This window comes from Agelaius phoeniceus, chromosome 2 (genome assembly GCF_051311805.1).
Source record: "Agelaius phoeniceus isolate bAgePho1 chromosome 2, bAgePho1.hap1, whole genome shotgun sequence".
Taxonomy (NCBI): Eukaryota; Metazoa; Chordata; class Aves; order Passeriformes; family Icteridae; genus Agelaius; species Agelaius phoeniceus.
Window position 1 is genome coordinate 118,032,528 of NC_135266.1, and position 6,166 is coordinate 118,038,693.

The 6,166-nt window shown below is 48.0% G+C and overlaps 1 long non-coding RNA gene across 2 annotated transcripts; it reads left to right on the forward strand.

Moving 5' to 3' along the window:
* The first annotated feature begins 600 nt into the window (after positions 1-600).
* LOC143693434 (uncharacterized) lies at positions 601-3,758 on the forward strand. Of its 2 annotated transcripts, none has more exons than XR_013181135.1 (4): positions 601-806; positions 1,057-1,912; positions 2,811-2,947; positions 3,504-3,758. It is a non-coding gene; the product is annotated as an uncharacterized LOC143693434 (long non-coding RNA). The 2 variants fall into 2 exon arrangements; XR_013181136.1 differs by lacking the exon at positions 601-806 and adding an exon at positions 844-918.
* The last annotated feature ends 2,408 nt before the right edge of the window (positions 3,759-6,166 follow it).

Sequence of the window (6,166 nt, forward strand, 5' to 3'; positions counted from 1 at the left end):
GGCGGGAAAGCGGAGGACCCCGGTGTGTCTATGCGGACTGCCTGCACGGAACACCGACGCCGGCGCAGCCCCGGCGGGATTTTTGTCGCGTTTTAGGTGTACCCGACACGGGCTGTGTGGTCAGCGGCGCCGCGGGCGGGCGTATTTTGGCGTGTTTCTGACCGGCATGTGAGTAACCGCCTCTCTCGCCCGAGGGGGGGTCCTCTCTCGGCCGCCATGTTGGGAGTGGCGCGTCACCAATGTCGCGGGAGTTTGTTTGACCTTCTGAAAATGGCGGCCAAAAGGGCGGGGATATCGCGGACCCGGGAGTCTGCCGCCCTGTGGCCAGAGCCCGGTACTGCAGGCCCCCGAGCCAGCGCCCTGCCCCTCGCCGCTGGCTGCCGGGGGCGGGGCAAGGGCGCGGCTGCCGAGCGAGGCAAGGGCGAGGGGCGGGAGCGAGGGGCGGGGCGGGAGCGAGGGGCGGGCGGGGCGGGAGCGAGGGGCGGGCGGGGCGGGCTCGGTAAATGGCCGGGAGGGGTGAAAGACGTTCAGGAGTGCAAAAGGGACACGATGGCTGAGAAGAATGGCCGGGGGGGGGGGGGCGCGGCCCGGCGGGGCCGCTTTCGGCGGGCGGCGGAGGCGCGGTCGCAGCGCTCCGCGGGCCGGGGGCAGCGAGCGGGGGCGGGCGAACGCTGTCGGAACGGGAACGGGGCTGCACCCCCCCCGAGCCCGCGCACGCGCCTCTCGCGCGGCGGAAGCGACGGCGGGCCGGAAAATCCCGGCGGGGCGGCGGCGCTGCCCGCCCTTTCTGCCGCCAGCTTTGCAAGGTAAGACCGCCCGCCCCGTCCCGCCCCGCCCCGTCCCGCCGCCCTCCGGTGTCTGTAAACAGACGGACTCCCTCTGGCTTCCCACTTCTCCGTGCTGGAGAGTGGGGGAAAGGTCCGTGCTGCTTGCCGTGTCCTCGGTGGGCAGAGAGCTCTGACCTTGCCTTGCATGGGCTGCTGAGGATTGGATCCTTGGGGATGTGCTTTGATGCATTTAGTGACCTTTACAGATTTCTTTCCCCGCTTTTTTCAGTTCCCAGAATCATGGAAGAATTCAGGTTGCAAGGAGCTCTAAAGATCACCTCATTCCAAGGCTGCTGCCGCCGTGGGCAGGGACGTGCTTCCATCGAGCAGCTTGCTCAGAGCCTCATCGCAGAGCACCGACGGGCCTTGAACACTTGCAGCGATGGGGCAGCCCCAGGACCTCTGAGCAACCTGTGCCCTGTGCCAGCCGGGTGCCAGAGGAGGAAGGAAGCCCTTCCCACCTGGAGCAGAGGCTGCGTAGCCTTGTGTCACCGAGCGTGTGAGACAGAAAGGCCCTTCCTTTCTGGAGGGGTAACAACACTCAAAGCTCTTTCTCGGGACAAGCCGAGCAATGGAAGGCCAAAGGAGCCTTCAGTTCTTCCAGCAGCTTTGGGAACAACTTGAAGGAGGAGCAGAGCTGGCCTGGTGCCTGCCGGCTCTGCAGGCAGTGGGCATGGCGAAGCTGCAGCTGCATCTGTCTTCTTGGCTGAGGCTTTATAAATGAGGCGCTTTTCTGTAGTTCCTTTTCAGGCATGACGTGCAAGTTGCCCCTAGAAGTCCAAAGGCAGCTGTTTTCTTAGCAGAAGGAAGTCAGGAGGAGGCAAAGCCAGCAGCTAAGTCTGGATAAAAAACTTGGCTAACCTCTTTTCCCCCCCTCCTCCAAACAGGCAATTGTGAAGCACTCAGCAGAGATCTGCCCGGGAGGAAAAGCAGAGCCAATCTCTGAGAAGAAGGGACATGCGAGCTCTGGCGAGGACGGCTGCTCCCCCTGGCCTTGGTGTGGGACCTCCTGAGCTGCCATTCCTGTGGTGGGAGTGTTCCTCCTCTCCTCCGGCCAAGCCAGAGACCGCCTAGGGAAGGAGCAGGTAAGGTTGAAGTACCGAGGTCTCCCAGGTAAGAAGTGACACGGCCAAAGGAAATGGCCTCAACTTGCAGCAGGGAAGGCTTAGATTGGATTGGAGGGAAAATTTTTTCACTGAAAGGGTGCTCAGGCATAGGAGCCCAGGGAAGTCCCCATGCCTGGAGACATGTCAAGGATGTCAAGATGTGGTGTTTAGGGACCTGATTTGGGGGGGCAGCAGCTGGGCTCGATGTCCTTAGAAGGCTTTTCCAACCGCAAGGATGCTACGGATCCTATGGTTCTGGAAAGCCTTGACCCCTCTGGCTCTAGCACAGCACCTGGATGCTGACAAAATGAGGCTGGTCCTAGAGCCTGGAGGTCCCTGTGCCACAGGGAGAGGACAAGCCGGTGTCACCTGCAGGGAGGGTCTCGTCCCCAGAGAGCCGTCAGTGACTCCGTCCCTGCCCGGGGCTCTGGGTGCGCCCTCGGGGGGCGGGGGACGACACCTGCCCTCAGGTGTCCCTCTGGGCACCTGGGAAGGGAACCAGGTCCATCCGTGCGGCAGCTGCAGGGCTTGCAGGCTTTGGGGCTTTGCAGCTGTGTGCCTTGTCACAAGGTGGCAGGGACGTGACACTGCCTGGCAACGCTGCTGGCCTCGGATCCTTGCTGCTCTCATCCTTATCCCATATGGATTTAGCAGCAATCTTCTGTCTTTGCTTTCAAACTGTCCTTGGGAGAGTTCCAAGAGAGGGTCATTAGTTATTTCAAAGCCTACATCTTTTACCTCTTGGCACTGAAGAGAAAAGACACAAACCTGCTTTGCATCCTTCTGCCTGGAAGTCATTGTGACACGGGGAAGGGAGGAAGGGGCTGGCCGGGGTCAGCCTCTGCTGAGCCTCAGCTCTGGCTGCTCCTGCTCACAGGGTAAAGCCAAAAGCTGTCGTGATCAAAAACGCAGGCCGCCCTTCTGACCTGAGTCACAGGGGCCGTTTCTTCTGAATGAATCAAGGTGGGAAATCATTCTTGGAGCTTCAGAAGAAAAAAAACCCCAGAACCGTAGGTACGTTTGTAAGAGTGGGTATGTACGTACATTTCCTTCGATGAAGAAGAAAATCTTAGAAATATCATGTCACGTCTGGCTTCCTAGAGAAGATCCTGACCTCTGGGCTTCTGAAAGCAAATGGCTGTGCATTTATAGGAGCGTTTCCCTTCTTTTTATGTGCCTCCCCCAGTCATCTTCTACCCTTGCCCACGGCAAGGAGAGTGCGGTGATTTGGCTGCTCCGCTCTGCCGGGGTTGTTGCAGGCTGTGTAGCAGGGAGTGAGGCCTTTTGTGGCTGCTCATCAGACATTTTCCTACAGCCTTCTCCCTGCAATGGTAAAATGAGACTTGTGTTAGCGAGCAGTCAAGTAGAGCAGGTAACATTAGAAAAGAATTGTTTCTGAGCTGCTGTTCACTAGCACGTGTTTCCCCTTTCCGGCAGAGCGCGCATCATTGCGGGCTTGGGATCGATTGAAATGCGCTAAGGAAACCAGCTCTGGGGAGGGAGGGAGGGAGGGAGGGAGGCAGGGAAATGCTCTCTTAACATGTGCCAATTCTTCTGTCAAACTCATCAGGGCAGGACAGCGTTCAGACTGAAAGTGTAAGAAGATGTGGAGGGAGACAGAGAATCTGACAGGAGCACCGGACTCACAAGTGCACGAATTTTGCTTTTGGCTTGGATTCAAACGCAGAAGTTGTAAGGAATTTGGGAAGGAGAAGGGACATTTCAGAAGGAGAAGAAGAAAAAGAAGTTGTTGTTGTTGTTGTTACAGCCCTGGCAAAATCTTTGGTTCTAGCTAATAAAGGAAGCTAGTTGAAATAAAAAAAAAGAAAAAAAAGTGGGTTTTTTTTTTCCCTTCGCTGTTGTATTCGTTGGTGGTTCGTTATATGGTGTGTTGTTTTATTTCTTGGTCTTATTACCTCTGTGTAAATAGTTTTTTTGAGTGAAGCTAACTTTCTGGAGGGGTTGGTTTGTATTTGAGGTAGGATAAATTTCAAGAGGTTTCTTTCCTAGACTTCTGATAGGCATTCCTGGGATTTTGGTTTTGTTTACTGTGTGTATCAACAGAGAGATTTGGTAGGGCCAGCTGGGCTGCTGGAGTTTTGGGTGTTAATTTATGAGATGGCTTTTGTTCAATGCAGTTTTGAATTGTTGAAAGGGTTTTTAATGTAGTGGTTTTAAGGCGGTCTTTAAGAATTGTTTGTATCGTTTCACGTTGTTTGTAGTTGGTGTACGATCAGGGATATGGTGGAACTTCTTGAACGTTCTGGTTTTAGCGTTCCTAAGTTCCGATTTCTTTCTGCTTTGCTGTTTTGTTTCTGGTTTTCTTTTGGGGGACAGGGGCGTTTGTTGACGGTGGGTTTCTAGAGGCAATGTGTCTTTCAATTTGGGTAGTGATATTTTTTAGTATTTTAATAGTTTCGATTTTTTTTATTTTCATGCTTTTAATGAGTTGTTTTAAAATTTGGAAGATAACCTTTCTAGATGATTGGTTATTATTTGTGAGTTAGCCTCAAGGTAGAGCTTTGGGGGCTTTTTTTAGTAATGTTTAGGGTCAGTTGTAGGGTTTTGAGTTTAGTGAGTTGGTTGGATTGAATTTTTCATGGGTGTTTGTTTTGACTAGCAGTTCTGTCATTTTCCATGTGTATCTGAGTTTTTTGGGGTTTTGAGCCATTGGTGTAGGAGGAAGTTTATGATGAGAATGTATAGGGCTTTTGGGCTAGTTATAGTGGGATTTCAAATGTCTTGACAGTTCGGTTGATTTGAGTTTTTCTTAGGGTTAAATGTTGTGGGGTCTTTGTTCTGTTAGTCCTAGAAATAGGTTTGGTTTGGATACGCTGCGATGGGATGAGCGTGGGCTGCGTACCGGTGCTGCCGAAGGTGCGGTATTTGTGTGGTTCTGATGCGTTGGGTTAATGAATTGATACGGTCTAATATATAGATTAATTAAAGTAGAAATAAATATCAATATAAAACCAAATATAAAATGATAGTGGTAAACATAAATATAGAAAACAAATAGATAAACACATAAAACTATACTATATAGTATATTATTGTAACAGATGCTAATCTATAGAAACGATAGTCTATTGTATATGTATACAAAGATATCTAAAGATCGGTTGTAAATATAAAACTATTTAGATAGAGTTAAAAGGAATTGGGGATTCTTTGGGATTTTTTTATTAGGTTATAGGCTGGGGTTTTTTTTCTAGATAGAAATAATATAAAAATAAAAATCCAGATCTCCAAATATATAACGCGTATACCGATCTCTCTAAATATTGAATATAAAGAAATAGAAGTAAAAGAATATCTAGGATATAAAAATACTATATATCTATTATTCTATTAAAAGGTATTCTCTCTAGTATGTATAATACCTACAAATGTAATAAATAAAAATTATAAAAGTAAATGTGAAGAGAATGATGAAAAATGAGATGATTTTTAGAGTTTTAAATATGGTTTAGATAAAGGGGTGTCTTTGGTTTTGTTTGGTTAGAGGCAGGGGTTTTATTTGAAAGAATAGAAGTATTATAGAAATGTGAATCTTAAGATAGAAATCTATCATAAGTCTAGAAAGAGAAATGACGAAACTATGGATAGAAATTGAAATCTAAATCTATGTCAGTAATATGAAGAGTTGTAGTATAGAATAGAAATGACCTTATGTGGCAATATAAATGAGAAATGGGAATAGAAATAGAAGAAGATGTAAATATAGTTGGAAAGAAAGGGAATTTTTTGGCTTTTGTTTGAGTAGAGGCAGGGGTTTTATTTGAAATAATACAAGTGTTCCAGAAGTGAAAATCTGAAGGCAGAAATAGATAATCAATGAATCAAAATACGTATAAAAATATAGAAATAAGTCCTCGGAATAGATGGAATATAGAATATCAATTGATTTATAAATTGACATTGATAAAGAGAAATGGATCAGTAAGCAATACACATTATAAATAGAAATGTGACTATCAATAGGAAAACCTAGGGGTAAAATCTATTCAAATATTGTCTAAAAGAAAGGGTTGGGGTTTTTTGGGCTCTTCTTGGGTTAGAGGCAGGGTTTTTATTTGAAATAATATGAATATAGATATTACTCTTACCTGTTTCTAAATATTGAGATAGATAATCAAGATATAAATATAAAACCTAAGGAAATAGAAATAATAGGAAGGGATGTAATGTAGAATACAAATAAGAGTAGACATTGATATACAGTTTAAATGT